The sequence below is a fragment of the Marmota marmota genome, unplaced genomic scaffold (genome assembly GCF_001458135.2).
Source record: "Marmota marmota marmota unplaced genomic scaffold, marMar, whole genome shotgun sequence".
Classification (NCBI taxonomy): Eukaryota; Metazoa; Chordata; class Mammalia; order Rodentia; family Sciuridae; genus Marmota; species Marmota marmota.
The window spans coordinates 23,991,700-24,009,448 of NW_026000174.1; the positions used below are offsets into that span (position 1 = coordinate 23,991,700).

At 41.0% G+C, this 17,749-nt stretch overlaps 1 long non-coding RNA gene across 4 annotated transcripts in view; it reads left to right on the forward strand.

The window, feature by feature from the left end:
- LOC107135653 overlaps positions 1–17,749 on the forward strand; it is a 58,863-nt gene that overhangs the window by 29,445 nt on the left and 11,669 nt on the right. The window contains exon 2 of one of the 4 annotated variants that reach the window (XR_007342310.1): positions 6,562–10,199. The exons of 1 other annotated variant lie outside the window; for it this stretch is intronic. This is a non-coding gene — a long non-coding RNA (uncharacterized LOC107135653). Of the gene's footprint in view, positions 1–6,561; positions 10,200–16,539; positions 16,979–17,749 lie in introns of those variants that run through there. 2 more of the 4 variants (XR_007342309.1, XR_007342311.1) reach the window with 2 other exon arrangements.

A 17,749-nucleotide genomic window follows, 5' to 3' on the forward strand; every position in this document is an offset into this window, starting at 1 on the left:
TGTAGAGAAAAGTGCCCAGAGAACTTCTTGAATGTATCCCAGCCTGAGATGTGCCACTGTCCCCAGCCTCTGTGCTCTGTCAGGGCTCTGCCTCAGGCTGTGTTGCTTTCTCCTCTCTGACCCCTACTTGACTCAGAAGTTTGTGAGCCCCTTCCCCTGCTCTGATCTCAGTGATATAGCAGGGGAATGGACTTGAGGTAACCCAGCAAGGCCAGTATGAAATCAGAAGCCAAGAGGATAGAGCTGTTCTGGGCAAGGGAGAATTTTCCAGGGACTAGGGCCCATTAAGATTCAGCAGCCAGGAGCATGACCAGGGAAGCACAGGTGTTGGAATTGAAGGGCAAGACAGAACTGAGGATCAGAAGCCATGCAGAGAACACAGGAACAAATCCTCTCTCTCTGCCTCTCCTCAGCAGGACCCCAGCTGAGGGAGCACCCAGGGTCTGGGCTGGATCAGGAGTCCGCACTGAGTTCCCACTTAGTCTAGGAGGAAAGCCAGCCCTGCAGAAACAAGTTGAGTCAGAAACATGTGAGAGGCTGTGATCTAAAAAGAGAAGTCCAAGAGTCACCAAAGTAAAGGGGCCAGAAGTAGCCGTGGCAGCTGGGATATGGAGCCAGGACTCTGAGAACCAGGGAGTTGAGAGCAAAAATAGCAGGTCTAGTGTAAACAGGATTGGCTAGAACATGTACTACTTGTTGCTCTCTCTGGTGGGCCAGCTGGGCATGTCCCTGCTAAATTTAAAGGGCCAGAATAGACACTAGTGTCCAGGAGACCTTGAATCTATCCCAGTCTGAGAGTCTCTAACCATAGCTCAGGATGGGTCTGAGATGGTCTCAGGCAGGGTTTTCATCTGGACTTGAAGCTGGTGAATCAAGCTGAGTCTACAGGGAAGGGGAAGGCTATGTTGGAGATAAGGACAAACCCTGATGAAGGCTTGGGTGGATGGACAAGTCTGGGCACTGAGGCCTCAGCTCTGTGGGGCCTGCATGCTCAGGCCTGCATGAGAAGGTAGAGCTAGGGGAGAGAGCAGCTGGTGAATCACAAGTTCCAGATGTGGAGCAGATGCCACAGGCAGATTTGGGTTGCTCGTCAGAAGATTTGACCACAGTTTGGATCAGCTGTCAGGCTCAGGCCACTGGCCCTCTTCCTGGCATAGAAAATGAATACCTAAGAACCCGCTTCTCTGTGAAAGGCCTCAGAGCCCTGGGTGAGCAAATGTGTTCTCTGAGCCAGGCTGTACAAGTTGATTTTATGATGCATCTAGGCAGAAGGTGAAACGCCCCAGTCATTAGCTCACTTCCCTTGTGGGCAAATTCTGCAACGAGTCCTAAGTCTGAGCTGTGGGACGGGTTTCTCCAGCACACACAGGCCTGTCTGTCAGTGAATGAGAAAGTTTGGCTGCTCAGATAAATCCCTGGCACCTCAGCAGATGTCCCTGGTTCACCTCTGAGGCCACGTGCTTTCTCTTGCAGCAGTTTCGCTGCCTCTTCCTGGAATAGGTTAGGACACAGGGACAATATGAAGGCTGCCCCTGTGTCACAGAGGACTTGAGCTCTCATCTAACCCTCAGTACCACAGTACACTGCAGCAGCCAGATGGCTTCATGTCTCGGGTGTGTGTGTGTGTGTGTGTGTGTGTCCTTCTAAATTCTAGCTTAATGACCACATGATTTAGCCTACCAGTGTCCTCCTAAGATTGGGGTCTGGCCATGTCTCCAAAGGAGGGCCCCGATGCACACCCAGTGGGCTGGCTGCCAAGGCTGGCAGAATGAGAACAGTACTGGAAATAAATTCAGGGTGTTTGCTTGCAGATTCTTCTCCATCACCTCATGGGTGAGTCAGATGACTTCTCACCCCAGATTCTGTTTTTACCAACTGTCCTACTCAGAGGCAGGGGTGGGAGGATTCTGTACGGTTTCAAATATATCCTCAAATTATATACTTTTGTCCTTTGAGTTTTAATGTACAATAGGAATCCTTCTATTCTTTGACGCAGTAGGGAATTATTTTTGACTTTTTCAGTTTCCTTCTGTTTTAAGTCTTCCCTGGTTGTGGCATGAGCACCAGGAGTTGAGAGAAGTGAGGCCGAGCCTCTGCCCTGCTAGTTAGTAACTGTGGGATTTAGGGTGAGCCAGTCCACCTCTGGAAGCTTCTCACTGGCAAATGCAGAGGCCAGTAGCTCCCTATGGCAGGGCAGCCATCCCTCCCTGAAGCCCTGGAGTCTGACCCCTGACTCACCTTGCAGGCTTGTCATGGTAGCCAGGTCAGCCACTCACGGATATGTGAAAGCTGACATGCTGCATTCCTTTGAGGGATAATTATTATTCACACCCGGCCCCCACCCCAATCTGTTTCTCTTTTCTTCACATTCCACTTAGTCTTGTTTGTGGATAGTGCTTTTTTGAGATCCTGGGCAGATCACTTCTCTCTGGCTTTCAGGGTCTGGACTAACCCTTTGCTCCATTCGTGACACCTCTGCATCTGCTGCTGCTTCTCCCCACCCCTACCACAGTGGTGCACAAATGCATTATTTGTTTATTGTTGTGATAAAATATAACTTTTACCATTTTAACTACTTTTAGGTGTACAGCTCAGTGGCCTTTAGTGCATCCACACCGTTGTGACACCATCACCACTATCCATCTCCAGAGTGTTTACATTTTATAAAAACAGAAACTCTCTACCCATGAAGCAATCCCTCTTTCCCCTTCCCCAGCCCCAGGCAACCACTGTTTTGTATTCTCTCTCTTGGACTACTCCAGGTACCTCTTCTAGGTGGGGTCATTCAGCATGTGTGCTTTAGTGACTAGCTTATTTCACTTAGTGCAGCAACCTCAAGTAATTCATGTCTACTTCTTCAAGAATAGAGGTAAAGTTCTGGGCTGGGGTTGTGGCTCAGCGGTAGAGCGCTTGCCTAGCATGGGTAGGACCCGGGTTCAATCCTCAGCGCCACATAAAAATAAAGGCATTGTGTGGTGTCCATCTACACCTGAAAAATAAATATTAAAAAAGGTAAAGTTCTCAGAGCTTCTAAGTAATACATAGAAAAACAACATTTTCTTCTGGCAAATCACATATAAAAACATATTAAAAAGATAGTGCACCACAATCAATTGTGGTTCATCCCAGGGATGCAAGGTTAGTTCAACATATGGAAATCAATAAATGTAATACATCACATCAATAGACTTAAAGACAAGAATAATATGATTCTCTTAATAGATGCAGAGAAAGCATTGATAAAATACAGCACCTCTTCATGTTCAAAACACTAGGAAAAACTAAGGGTAGGAGGAACATATTTCAACGTTGTAAAAGCTATCTATGCTCCGCCCAAGGCCAACATCATTCTAAATGGAGAAAAATTGAAAGTATTCCTTCTAAAACCTGGAACAATATAGGGATGCCATCTTTCACCACTTCTATTCAACACAGTCCTTGAAACTCAGGGACTAGAGCAATCAAACAGGTGAAAGAAATTATAAAGCGATATGTATAGGAAAAGAACTCCAACTATCACTATTTGCTGATGACATGATGCTATATTTAGAAGATCCAAAAAATTCCACCAGAAAACTTCTAGAACTAATAAAGAATTCAGCTAAGTAGCAGGATATAAAATCAATACCAATAAATCAAATGCATTTCTATACATAGGTGATGAATCCACTGCAAGAGAAATTAGGAAAACCACTCCATACACAATAGCCTCAAAAAAATTAAAATACTTGGAAATCTAATAAAAGAGGTAAAAGACCTCTACAATGAAAACTACACTAAAGAACACAATGAAAGAAATTGAAGAAGATCTTAGAAGATGGAAAGGTCTCCCATGCTCTTGGATAGGCAGAATTAATATAGTCAAAATGGCCATACTACAAAAACTGTTACACAGATTTAATGCAATTCCTATTAAAATCCCAATGACATTCTTCATAGAATTAGAAAAAGCAATCATGAAATTCAGTTAGAAAAATAAGAGACCCAGAATAGCCAAAGCAATCCTCAGCAAGAAGAGTGAAGCAGGAGGCATCACAATACCAGACCTTACACTATACTACAGAGAAATAGTAACAAAAATGGCATGGTATTGGTACTAAAACAGACACGTAGACCAATGGTACAAAATAGAAGACACAGAGACAAACCTATATAAATACGATTATCTCATACTAGACAAAGGTGCCAAAAACATACATTGGAGAAAAAGTCTCTTCAACAAATGGTGCTGGGAAAACTGGAAATCCATATTTAGCAAAATTAAATTAAACCTCTATCTCTCACCCTGCACAAAAATTAACTCAAAGTGTATCAAAGACTTATATACTAGAAGAGAGATCCTGCACCTAATAGAAGAAAAGGTAGGCCCAAATCTTGGCTTAGAACCTGACTTCCTTAACAAGACTCCTAAAACACAAGAAGTAAAATCAAGAATCAATAAATGTGACAGATTCAAACTAAAAAGCTTCTTCTCAGCATAGGAAACAATCAATAATGTGAAGAGAGAGCCTACAGAATGGGAAAAAAATCTTACCACATGCACTTCAGATAGAGTGCTAATCTCCAGGTTATATAAAGAACTCAAAAAACTTAACAACAAAACAAATAACCCAATCAATAAATGGGGAAAGCAACTGAACAGACACTTCACAGAAGAAGAAATACAATTGATCAACAAATATATGAAAAAGTGTTCAACATCTCTAGCAATTAGAGAATGCAAATCAAATCAAAACTACTCATTCCATTCTGTCGCAATGGCAGTTAGTTATTAAGAATACAAGCAACAATAAATGTTGGTGAGGATGTGGGGAAAAAGTTACACTCATACATTAATGGTGGGACTGCAAATTGGTACAACCATTATGGGAAGCAGTATGGAGATTCCTTGGAAAACTTGGAATGGAACCATCATTTGACCGAGCTATCCTACTCAGTTTATACCCAAAGGACTTAAAATCAGCATGCTACAGTGATGCAGGCACATCAATGTTCATAGCAGCTCAATTCACAATAGCTAAACTATGGAACCAACCTAGATGCCCTTCAGCAGATGATGGATAAAGAAAATGTGGTACATATACACAATGGAATATTATTGAGCCTTAAAGAAGAATGAAATTATGGCATTTGCATTTATAAATGGATGGAACTAGAGAATATCATGTAAGTGAAATAAACCAATGCCCCCAAACCAAAAGCTGAATGTTTTCTCTGATAAGTGGATGCTGATTCATAGTGGGGCAGGGTGTAGGGTGGTAGGGAAGAATGAAGGAACTTTGGTTTGTGTAGAGGGGAGTGATGTGAGGGGTGGGGTTTTGGGGATGGGAAGGATGGTAGAATGAGACAGACATTATTACCCTGTATACATGTGTGATTACACTATTACAGTGACTCAGCACCATGTATAGTCAGAGGAATGAGAAGTTGTGCTCCATTTGTGTATAATATGTATAAATGCATTCTACTGTAAAATAAGTAAATGGTGTATCATCTGGGGGAAAAAACTATTGTAATGTTTTGACCACACAATTTACAGAAATATCTTTGAATACAAATAATCAAAGATGCAGGGGCTGGGATTGTGGCTCAGTGGTAGTGTGCTCGCCTAGCATGCATGAGGCACTGGGTTCGATTCTCAGCACCACATAAAAATAAAGACAATAAAGTCCACCAACAACTAAAAAAATATTTAAAAAAATAATCAAAGATGCAGTCCTAGCTCATGTCCAATGTTATTGATCATGGTATTTTTTTTATAATACAAAAACTTAGAAAAACTTATTCCATTATTATGTGATGACTAAAATTATGCTAGGTTGATTTCAGAGATAATCCTTTATCAATTTTAAAATTATATTTTCAAAAAATATTTGATGGTATGATGAAGAGTATACTTTAAAATTATCTACAGGGAGAACAATTATATGTGCACATGTGCTCATAGAGAAAGTAGAAAAAATACACCAAAACTATAGCAGAAAACAAAACGACATTTTTCTTCCAGAAACTTTTGTAAATTGGGGAGTAAATGGTGAAGGGACTTCACACCCCCTTGTTAGGTTGGGTGTTTGTAGATGTAAAGTACCTTCTTAAATAAGATGTCAAATACGCTGTGTACCAGTATCTTGGGTCTCACCCGAGTAGGAGCTGCATGAGACACCACCATGTGATATGTGGAACTGGGTGATTCCTTTCCTCTCAGGTGTTCATTTCTACCTGATGATTTACCTGGGGACTGAAGAACTCTTACTTCATGCCCATTCAGGGACTCAGGCATATAATGTTTCCACTAATAGTTTGAGGGGATTTGATTGCAGCCAAGTTTCAGGAAGACAACTTGGCCCTTGAGGGAGAAATCACTGCAGGGCAAATATAGCCAGTAAGCCCAGGCAAGAGGGGAGCAGTGCTGGGGTCCCCAGAGCACTCTGTAGGAGGACAAAGTGTGAATGCTACAAGACCTGCTTACCTAAATTCTATGATGCTTTGGGGCCCAAAGCAAACCTGCTGAGGGAAGTTACCTCAGGACTAAGAGCCCCATTCTCTTCATTTCCTTGGCAGTGACTGGGGAGCTGAGAGTCAGTATGGTGAGCATCAGGGGCTCAACATTTGGTATTGGAGGGAAGTCTCCATCCAGCTCAGCTGAGGCAGTGCCACGAGCTTCTAAGGCACTGTTATGGTGTTAAGTGGACAGGAACTTCTGTTCTCAAGCCTGGCAGATGGTGAGTTAACAGCTCCGGTTTGTGGGGATACAGGCCAGCAGCCTGGGGAGATCTGAGCTGACCTCCACAGGAATGGGACACCTGGAGAGTCTTGGGAGAACTTTGCAAGACACTAATTCTTGATTGACTGGCTGGCGTACCAAGCAATGACATTCAGATTTAATGTGAATGTGGCCTTACTGTACCTGTTGGCTGGTGAGGGCCAACAACCTTTGGGTAACATATGTTTTGATTTGTTACTAACACAATTATGTGGTGTATTCTATTGCCAATTCATTCATCTCATTTAATTTAAAATGTTTTTCCAAGAGGAATCATAAAATGCCATTATGTGGGGACTGTATACCTCTTTTGACTACATTATGATACTCATGAAGGACCTTGAGAAATAGATGAAACCATTATTAACTATTTTCTGGGTTTAGTTACACTTTTAGGGAACAAAAGGAAACAGAAGAAGCAGGAGGCAGGAGAGCCTTGAACTCCGGACTCTAATTTTTTGATGTAGAGGTTTGTGTGATTGATCTCCACTTCAAAGTGGCTCACTGACTAGTTTCTGCTTCCCTCAGTGCTTCACTGACCATCGTCCTAGACCTGTGGGAACTGAAGGGTGTTTTTCTCAGAAGTGGCACTTTTTTTTTTTTTTTTTTTGTAGCCATTCCTGTATGAGCTTCCGTCAGGAACATGTTTGAGTATTTTTGCATGTCTCCTGTGTGGGTTTTAATGACTCATTGATAGGAGATATCTCAAAATTGTTCCATTCAGTCCTGCCCAAATGAAGGCATGGGAGGGTAGGAGTGCTGGGCAGGTCCCTATCCTTCCTTTGATGGGGTTGATGAGTGACTTGGGCCATTAAAAACTGGGTTTTCCTCATAGGGTAGATCTTTTAGGATAAGAAAATTTTGAAGTATGAGTGGGCATTGGTTCTCCTGGCCCCTGGATGGTTACATGGAGGTGGCTGGTGGTGGAATGCCCTTGCTTGAGGACAGTGAGTGTAGTTAAAGCAGCTCATCAGCACAGGCAACCAACATTGACTGAGCTCCCAGGTGGTCCCCTGGTGTTGCCAATTGACTGTTAACCTGGCTCTGGCATGGCAGTCTCTTAATGCTGACTTTTTTTTTTGGTTATGGGGCCATTCTAGTCCTGGAGGGTCTACTGACCTCCCTTCTCATGTCCCTGTTCTCTCGCCCATGAAAACACTAGTATTAATCCTTTGGGTTAGTCTGGATCTTTATTTGTTATCTTTTAAGCTATTTTCTCAATTACATATTACAGATATATTCAAGGATACAGAAAAATGGAAAGAACAGAACCATGACCTTTGTATTTGCTTAACTGTGATTAAATAATTTTTAAAATTTTGTTTTATTTTCTTTAATAGGATATCTATAGGAACCACTTCAAAATACATTGTAGACACCTCACGATTCAGTATGCCTCTCCTAGGAATAAGGACATTTGTCTACATAATGACAATGCCATTATCCGACCAAAGAAAATTAATAGCAACTTGCTAATATCATCTAATTTAAATTATATGTTCACATTTCTCCAAACTGTCTCCAATATGAATATTTAAACTTTTTTTTTTTAGAAGCAGTATTCTATCAGAGTCAATATATTACATTTAGTTATGGTTTTAAATTTATTTTATTTTAAAACAATCCCACTTCTTTTCTTTTTTATTACATTGGCATCTGAGGAGTCAGGCCACTTGTAACGCAGAATGTCCCACCTTTTAATTTGTTTGATCCTTTTTGTGGTTATCACTTAACTTGAAAAATATAGCCCTTATATTTTCTGTAAATTGAGAATTAATTTTAAAGACTTGATTAGATTTGGTTAACAATTTTGGTCTGAGGCTAATTTTTAAACAGTTAAACATGATGCCCTATGCCCTTGATAGTCTCCCTTTCAACATGTTGTCTTTTTCTCTTTTACTCAAAAAGCTTATTTGGCAAATTGTTTTTTTCTCCCTTAGCTATTTCTACTGATCTATTTCACAAACCCATTTTGAAAATAAGGAAATCAAAAACGAAAAGCACTTTCTTAATTAACATTTTAAGCATCTAAAAACAAGGGTCACCTGTTGGGGAGAATGAAGCTTCTGAAGCAGGTGAGAAGCAAGAAGTAGCACAGGATATGTGCAAAGATCTTGTTCCACAGACTTGGATTATACCCTCAGAGTCCCAGATTGAATTCCTAGATGTGCATCATGTGGAACCATGGGCTTTGGTCCTTTCCCAACTCCAGGCCCGAGGATAAAACTCATCATGCAGTTATTCACATCTATCAGCAGTGCCATCATCTTCCCTTAACATTTTCTGCTGTTGTCTCAGATCCCAGGGATTTGTAGAAGGACAAATGATCTAATGAAAATCTTCTTGATTTTGAATAATCTTATAGTCTTTAGTAATAGTTAACTAGTGGGTTCCATTTAATGGGGGAAAATTATCTTGGATTTTTTTCTTTTTTCCGTTCAGCAAATGTTTATTGAATTCTTGTCATACACCAGGGAAACTATCTTGGGCCCGGGGAGTAGAAGAAACACAAACAGATATTTTGATTATTAAATGGTAGAGGCGGTTTCTATGTGTCTAGTCTATATTGGACTAGGGTCCACTTCCGGGGAAGATGAGGTCTGAGCTAAGACTTGAAAGATGAGCAAAAAGAACAAGAAGAGCTGTTATGGTTTTGGATATGAAGTATTTCTTAAAAGACTCATGTTAAGGCAAAGCAGAATTGTTCAGAGTTAAAATGATTAGATTATAAGAACTAGATTAATCCTAGTCAGTGGATTAATTCATTTGATGGATTAATAATTTAAATAGATCATTGGGTGATAACTGTAGGTGTGTAGGGCATGCCTGGAGGAGGTAGACCACTGATGTGTCCCCTAGGAGGATTATATATTTTCCCTGGATCTTTGTGTTCTCTCTCTGCTTTCTGGCTGCTATGTTCTGAGCAGCTTTCTTATGCTATATCATCCACCATGATGTTCTGACTCACCTTAGACTCAGTAATGGAGTTAGCCAACCATGGACTGAGCTTCTTAAACCATGAGCCCACAGTAAACTTTTCCTCCTCTAAATTGTTCTTATCAGGTATCTTGGTCACAGCAACAAAAAGCTGACTAATATTGGTACCAGAAGTGAGGTCCCTGCAGTTACTAATCTGACCACATGGTGAAGAAATCTTTGGAACTGATTTGATGGAGCAGTTTGGAAAAGTTTGGAGATGCAGGATGGAGAAGACTTAGAATGTTGTAAACAGAGCTTAAGGGTGATTCTGGCAGAAACTCAGAAGAGCAGAATGCTGAAGAAGAATGTGGACAATACGATTGTGCTCATGAGGTTCCAGGCAGAAACGAGGACTCAGTTGGGAATTGGACTAGAGCCGTTCATGTTACATCCTGGAAAAGAATTTTATCTACATTTTGCCCGTGTCTTGAGACTTTCTGGGAGGCTGAATTCAAAGGTGATGGACTAATTAATATGGCAGAGGAAATTTCAAGGTGGCATAGTATGCAAGTGGTGGCATGGATATTATTGACTTTTGGCCAGGTTTACTGTGAGAAGGGAGCAAAGTGCAGAAAGGAAACATTTGAAACAGTTTCAGTTTGATCAGAGAAAAAAAAAACATGTAAAATTAGAGCTAGGCAAAATGTGGCTGCTGAAAAGATTACCACTACAGAAGAGAAGCTAAATACTTCCCACAGTCAATAGGAAAGATGGCTTAAGGGTATCTAAGGAATCAGCAAGACTATATCCATTGTAGGCTCAAGATTACAAAAGTGTAAACTCATTTAAGAGACCTTGGAGGCACCCTGCTCACATAGGGGTTCCTGGGAAGTTCTTTTCCTAGGATTCAATTCACCATGCTTAATTACTCAGGTACTCAGAGGCCTCTGCCAGTCATGATCCCAGGGGACCTGACTATTGCTCAAATTGGCAGCAGAACATTGCAATGTCCATGTGGTGCTAGTTCTGTAGGAATGCAGGTTGCTGAAGTTAGGGGGTTATGGAGCCTTCCACAGAGATTTCAAAGGAAGGCCTGGGAGGCCAGGCAAATTGTAGTAGGGTTGGAATCTCTGTGGAGAGCCCCTGAAAGGATGATGCATGAAGCTGTGAGAATGGAGCCAAAGTGGGAATGGAGACCCCCAGAACTAAGCAATGCCAGGAATGTGGCACATCTGCAAAGGAAAATTTCAGAAAATAAGCAGAACTGGGACTAGAGAAAGGCCTGTGGGATGTATCCAATAAGGCCAAAGGGGTGGGACACAAGCCTTTTGGAGATCGTATTTCACTGTCATATGCTCTAGATGCTGACCATGGAACTACAGGACCTAACATCTGCCCAACTGGGTTTGTTCTTGCTTTGGCCCCATCTCTTCTTTCTATGCCCCATTACTTCCTTTTGAAATGGAAATTTTTACTCTGTGCCATTGTGTATTGGATATATGTAACTTGTTTTTGATTTTTACAGGGGCTCACAACCAAGTTTGCCTTGAGTCTCAGAGTAGATTTTGGACTTGCACTTTTGAGTAATACTGGAACCATTAAGACTATTGGGACTCTTCAAAGTGGATTAAATGCATTTTGCATTATTATATGGACATGCACTTTTGGGAGTCGGGTAGAATGTTATGCTTTGGATATGAGGTATCCTCCAAAACTCATGCTAGGTAGTGCAGGAATGTTCAGAGACGAAATGATTAGATTATGAGAGCTATAAACTAGTCAGTGGATTAATCCATTTGATGGGTTGGTAATTTGAATAGATAACTGGGTGGTAACTGTAGGTAGATTGGAGAATCTTCTTCCGTAGGCTGGAAGAAGTAGGTCATTGGGTGTGTGCCATTGGGGGATTATATCTTGTCCCTGGCTCTTTGTGTGTGTGCTCTCTTTCTCCCTCTTTGCTTTCTGGCTTCCATGAGCTGAGCAACTCTTTTATACCAGACCTTCGACCATGATGTTCTGCCTCATCTTGGGCCCAGAGCAATGGAGTTAGCCAACCATGAACTGAACCTCTTAGACGGTGAGCCCCCCAAAAACTTTTCATCCTCTAAATTGTTCTTGTCAGGTAACTTTTGTTACAGAAACAAAAAGCTGATTAATGCAAGAGCCTTTTTGGCTTGTTGACTGTGAAATTTGTAACATTTAGCATATGGTAGCATCTATCACATGGTTTATGATAGACATTCAATACAGTAATTTTATAAATGATTTCTCAGTGGAGGAAATATAATAAGCACACACACACACAAAAGGCATGGGAAATTATACATAGTTGAGAATTATTGGAAGAGTAATCCTCATACATAAAGTCCCAGACCCCTTTGAAAAACCAGTGGAAACTATGAAACTTTTCCCCAGAAAAATAAACATATTCAAAATTTAACAGGTAACTTTAGGAGATATAGATATCCCTAAGCCCCATCCACACTAAAAATTTCTGTGGTAAGGAATTGGGAATATTAAGGCTTTTAAAACATTTTAATTTTATTTTATTCTATAGTAACGGACTTCAAATGTGTTGTGAAGGCTGGGTTAAAAGGACATAATCCTGGTTCAGGGCAGCCATGATGAACTTGGCCTGGTGGTGTGGTAAAAACATGCTCCACAGCAAGGGGACTCTGGTTAGAGAGCATCCAGTGGAATCCTTCTGGTTGCTGTTGCTTGGTCAGCCACTTACTGATGTTAGTTTGCTGAAGAGTCACTTACTTTTAGCAGATTCTCAGGGCATTGTGTTTGAGTTGTCCTAAAAGCTGCCAATGTCACCATTTTGTTATTTTAATTATTTTCTTCTTGCTGATTCTGGCAGGTGGGAAGCAGTTATAGACTGAGGAACATTTCTGTGCTCATAATTTTTAAATTTTCTTTGGGATTTTGAAGGTTTCTTCTGTTTCCAAACAATTTTAAAGTAAATATATATACTTGTTATTGTTTGAGAAAACCTTCTCTATCTCCTTACTCCTTTTTTTTTATTGCTTTTATAAATTGCAAAACAATAGGGTGCAAGGTAGGAGATGTTTAGTAAAAAATCTGATACCTTATTGCAAAAATATACTGGGTATGGGCACTGTATTGCTTACCCTTCTAGAAAATTCTCCCCAGCAAGCAGGAAAGAAAATTAATGTTCTGGCTACTGCTCTGCATTTTACTTGTTTGTATTCTTTATCAAATATTTCTTAATTATAGATCCAGCTGCTTTATATCCTATTGGATCCATTTTCGTGAAGGATTATACAAATATCCTCTGATAGATATAGTTTCATAAAAAGAAGCCCCTACCCAGATGTAAATAGTAGATCAGGAAGAAGTGTTCATTAAGTGATGCATAGTGGTGGTGATACAGACTGTTTACTATTCCATTTAGCTGAGCAGGCTGGTGAATGGTATGCCACCTGCTTGATGTTAAGGTTGTTTCTTTGTTATTGTAAAAATCACAATTGGAGGTATTTTCAAAAACATGTAAGAAAGGATGGTTGTGTGCTGTACTTCATGTACATCAATATAAAGATTAATGAGTAAAGGAGGTTGAGTGTCACTTAGAACTGCACTTTTCAAACTTTAATGTGGGTATGAAGTACCAGGGCATATTTAAAAAATGCAGATTGCGATTCATTATATCTGCAGCAAGGCCTAAGATTCTGTACTTCTGATGAATGCCCAGGCAACACTGAAGCTGCTGATCCAGAGACCACATCTCCTTACTCCTTTTTTTTATTGCCCTTGGAGAAGTAAGGACCTAGGGAGTCTCTTGGAGGAAGTAGCTTGATAGCATCAGTCAGGTCCTCAGCTTTGTAAGTCTGGAATTGTACAGTTCTAATCCTTTATCTGCAGTTTTGAAATCCAGAAGTGATAAAAACCAAAAGTATTTTCCTGACTTTTTTGGAGACATAATCTGATTTGAACCCACGTAAGACTATTTATACATCTTTATTTCCTATTTTGCATAAACATTCATTGCAAAAATGTTGGTATATTTGCTTATGGGAAACCGGCTTAGACTGCTGGGGTATGATGTTTGTGAGGCACATGATCATATCCTAGAATCTAAAAATTTCAGAAACATCTGTGACTTGAAGAGTTTGTAGATCTGTGGCAATTTCTGGATGGTTGTCCCACCTAAAATTATTCTCTCTTGGGAATTTTTCTCAGCTTCATAAAACTGGGAAACACTTCTCTCCTACTCACAGCTTCCCTAACCAGCCATAGACAATTTGATCGGGGTAAATGCCTGAACCAAACTGGGTCATCAGATTCTCTTTTTGGGAATTTAGAATTGGGATCCACAGGTGCTTATCTCTCTTGGTGGCTGGGACTAAAGCAGGTGAAAAGCAGCCTTCTTTAGGTATATACCTGTGACAGAAAGTATGCTGCTCTCCAAAGAGAGAGGAAAAGTAGGTATAAAGAAGATAAAAGTAAAAGTCCCTGCAGCCTGGGAGTGAAGAGAGCAGAACATGGCAGGAATGTGAGGTTCTGACTGTTATGCTGTGCTGTATTTGGTCTCTGTCCCTGATCTTGACCACAGCTTCTAGAAATGCCGGGATTTCAGGAGTGTGGGGGTGAGAGGAACCACTTTTGTTATTCATAAGTCCCTTCTGTTAATTCCTATGATTGTGCAAGTGAGATGACTTTTGGAAAAAGGGGGTTGGCTACCAGAGGAACCAACCTTGTGATTAGAGGGTTGGAACTTTCAGGGTCCCCTTCCAACCTCTGAGAAGGGGAGCAGGGCTGGAGGTGATCTAGCCAAGCATTCCTAGGAAATGTAGCTTCCAATGTGTTAGTCAGCTTTCCATTGTATGACAAAATGTTGGAGAAAATCAACTTAAAGGAGAAGAGGTTTATTTTGGATCAAGGTTTCAGTCTGTGGTCACTTACTTTTGGGCAGGCGGTGAGGCAGAACATCATAGTAGGGAGCATATGGTGGAGCAAAGCTGCTCACCTCATGGTGACCAGAAAGCAAAGAAAGGAAGAGCCAAGGTCCCAATATCTTTTTCAAGGTCAAACCCCTAGTAACCTACCTTCCTTACACTAGGCTCCACCTCTTTAAAATTCTCCCACTATGTCAATAGTGCCACAGGCTTGTGATCATGCTTTTAGCATATGGGCCATTGGGGGACATTCCACATCCAAACTGTAGCATCCATAAAAACTGTAAATAAAGGGATAGAGAGCTTCCACCTTTCATGTATTAGGAGAGTGGGGAATGCCAACTTCATGGGGACAGAAGCGCATGAACTCCAGATCTTTCCACACCTTGCCCTGTGTATCTCTTCATCTGGCAGTTCATCTGTGTCTTTATGATATCCTTTATACTAAACCAGTCAACATAAGTAAAATGTTTCCTACATTCCATGAACTGTTACAGCAAATTATTAAAACTGATGAGGGGGTTGTGGCCAAGTCAGACTGAAGTGTGGATTACCTGGGGACCCTACATGTAGACCCTGATTTGTAACCAAGACAGACAGAGTTGCTGGTAATGTGGGGACCACTTCTTGAAATTGGTGTTTTTGTTTTGTTTTGTTTTGTTTTTTAAATATTTTTTAGTTGTTGATGGACTTTATTTAGGTTTATTTTTTGAACCCAGTGCCTCACACATGCTAGGAAGTGCTCTTCCACTGAGCTCAAGCCCAGCCCAAAATTGGTGTTTTGAGTGAGAGGTAGCCTTGTGGGATGGAGCCCTTAATCTGTGGGGTCTGAGCTGACTCTGGTTAGTGTCAGAGTTGAATGAAATTATAGGACATCCAGCTGGTGTCCACAGAGAATTGGAAAGTGGCCTGGTGTGGAAATCTGTGTTGCTGTTGGAAGTGCTGTAGTGTAGAAAAAGAGGACAAGAAGCTTCAGTGCTGGTGGCTTTCTAGTTTGTGGTTTCAGTGTCAACTGCTCTCTGCTCTTGAGTGACATACAACCACTGTCTTATAATAAATTCCTGCCTTTTGTTAATGTCTAATAAAGTGGGTTTCATTGACTTATAACACAAAAGGGCTTAACTAAAACACTAACATAACATTTTGTGTGTGCAGTGAAATTCTTTTAGACTCTGAAGAATGGACATGCAAATACAGTTCCCAAGAGAATGCTGATTTATTAATTTCCAGGCTGTGGGATTAGAATACTCCTGCTCACAGGTCAGCCTGTTCTCTCCCAGTAGGAAAATCTACATGGGAAGCCAAATTATAATGAGAAGGCTGTTTGATGAGTGCAGACAGAACCAGATAATTAGAGGATCTGAGCAGTTTGACTCTAATCGAGGATGGTTAGAGGCACTTTCCCCAACTTTCAGGATGTATAGAACCTGCCAAGTGGTAGACACGTGTGCTTGTGCTAGGGTATCCTTGGAAAATAGGCCAGTTCACTAAAACCAGTCCACCCATAAGCCAAGTCAGCTAATGAGCCATTTACCCAAAATTAGTGTTTGTCAAAACATTTCATATGTGATGCAATGGTTTCCATAGTTTTCAGTGTGTTTTCTCCCTAAGGTTACTGATGACTGGTTTATATGGTGTGCACTTCTGCCGCAGGCTGGGCAAAATAACTGGGAAGTGACAAGCAACTTGAAGGTTGAAGCGGGAACTGCTTTATTGCGCGGAAACTCAGCGGGAACTGAGTGGGAACTCAAGGTAGCAGGAGCCGCTTTATTGCGGGACAGCAGAGGTATATATACCTAACTGATTACACACAGCTTGACTCAATTAGCATCATCTAGATACAGCAGTCAACCAATAAGGAATCCCCACCATCTAAATGGCTCCGAGGCGTTGCCTCACAAACCACTCCTCCTGGCAAACTGCCAGGCGCCATCTTGACTTGATTTGCGGTCCCCAACACACTTCTCCTCTCTTTTTTTTCTTTCTTCTTTTCATTCCACCTCCCTCTTTACTTTCCTTCTTCTAGCCCTCTCTCTGACTTTCCTTCCTGCCCTCTCTTCTGCCTTTGCTTCAAATATATTTTTGCCCACTCCTCCAAGTGGTCCACTTCCCCACCTTCATCTTCCTCTCCTCTCCTCATCTCCTGGAGTCCAAGACTAGAGGTTGGGTCTTGAGAGGTGAACCAAGAAATAGTGCTGGATAGAGAAAACAGGTGGAGCAAGTCTAAACTAGAGTAGGGTAGAGGGAGGGCTATTGGGTGTGGAAGACCAGGAGTCAGACACTCCAGGCTAAAGACCGAGGGAGGAGGAGCAAGATTGTCAACTGGAAATCAAACTGGGGGTCCAGAATGGGACCAGAGACTGGATGAGGGAGAACAGTAAGTAAGAAGATGATTACAGTTATGTTGTAGCTCCATTGTGCATTAACTATCTTAGAATTTTCCATTTCTCTAAAATTGCAGTATGTGCCTTTTGGAGAAATCTGTGCAGTGTTGAATTTGCATAAATCTAGAGTTGCTCAACTCAGGGGGTGTGTTTTGTTTATGATTCATCAAATTTCCCCCCCCCCTTTTTTTAGTTTCTCCTTCCTGCTGCTTTGTCTTCTTCTCAGAGTTTTGTGTACTAAATGTCATTATTAAGCAAATTGCTCCCAATCCAGTGTTTGTTGCTGCATAATAAGGTATTTCCATGTAGATAGCAAGAATGAAAAGATAAGATGTATTCATCTGAAACATATTAAGCTCTATTGCTTATGTTTTGTGACATTTAATGATGAAGTAACACTGGACTACAAATATTAAAGCTCCTTAAACAAATAAAGCCTGTTTTAGCCAAATAACATTTTCCATCATAAATATTTTATATATTTGTATTTGTTTCTTATTGCTGCTGTATCTAATTTTCATAATTTAATGGTATAAAACAACTGAGTTTATCACCTCAGAGGTCTGGAAATCGGAAATCAGAATTACTAAAATTAAAGTGTCAAAAGGACTGTGCTCCTTCTTAAGGTTCTAGGGGGAAATCTATTTCCTTATTTTTTTCAGATTCTGGAGGTCATCTGCATTCCTTGACTATTGTCTCTTCTTCCATCTTAAAAGCCAGCACTTGTAGCATCTTTGAATCTTTCTGTTTGTATTAGTCAGTTT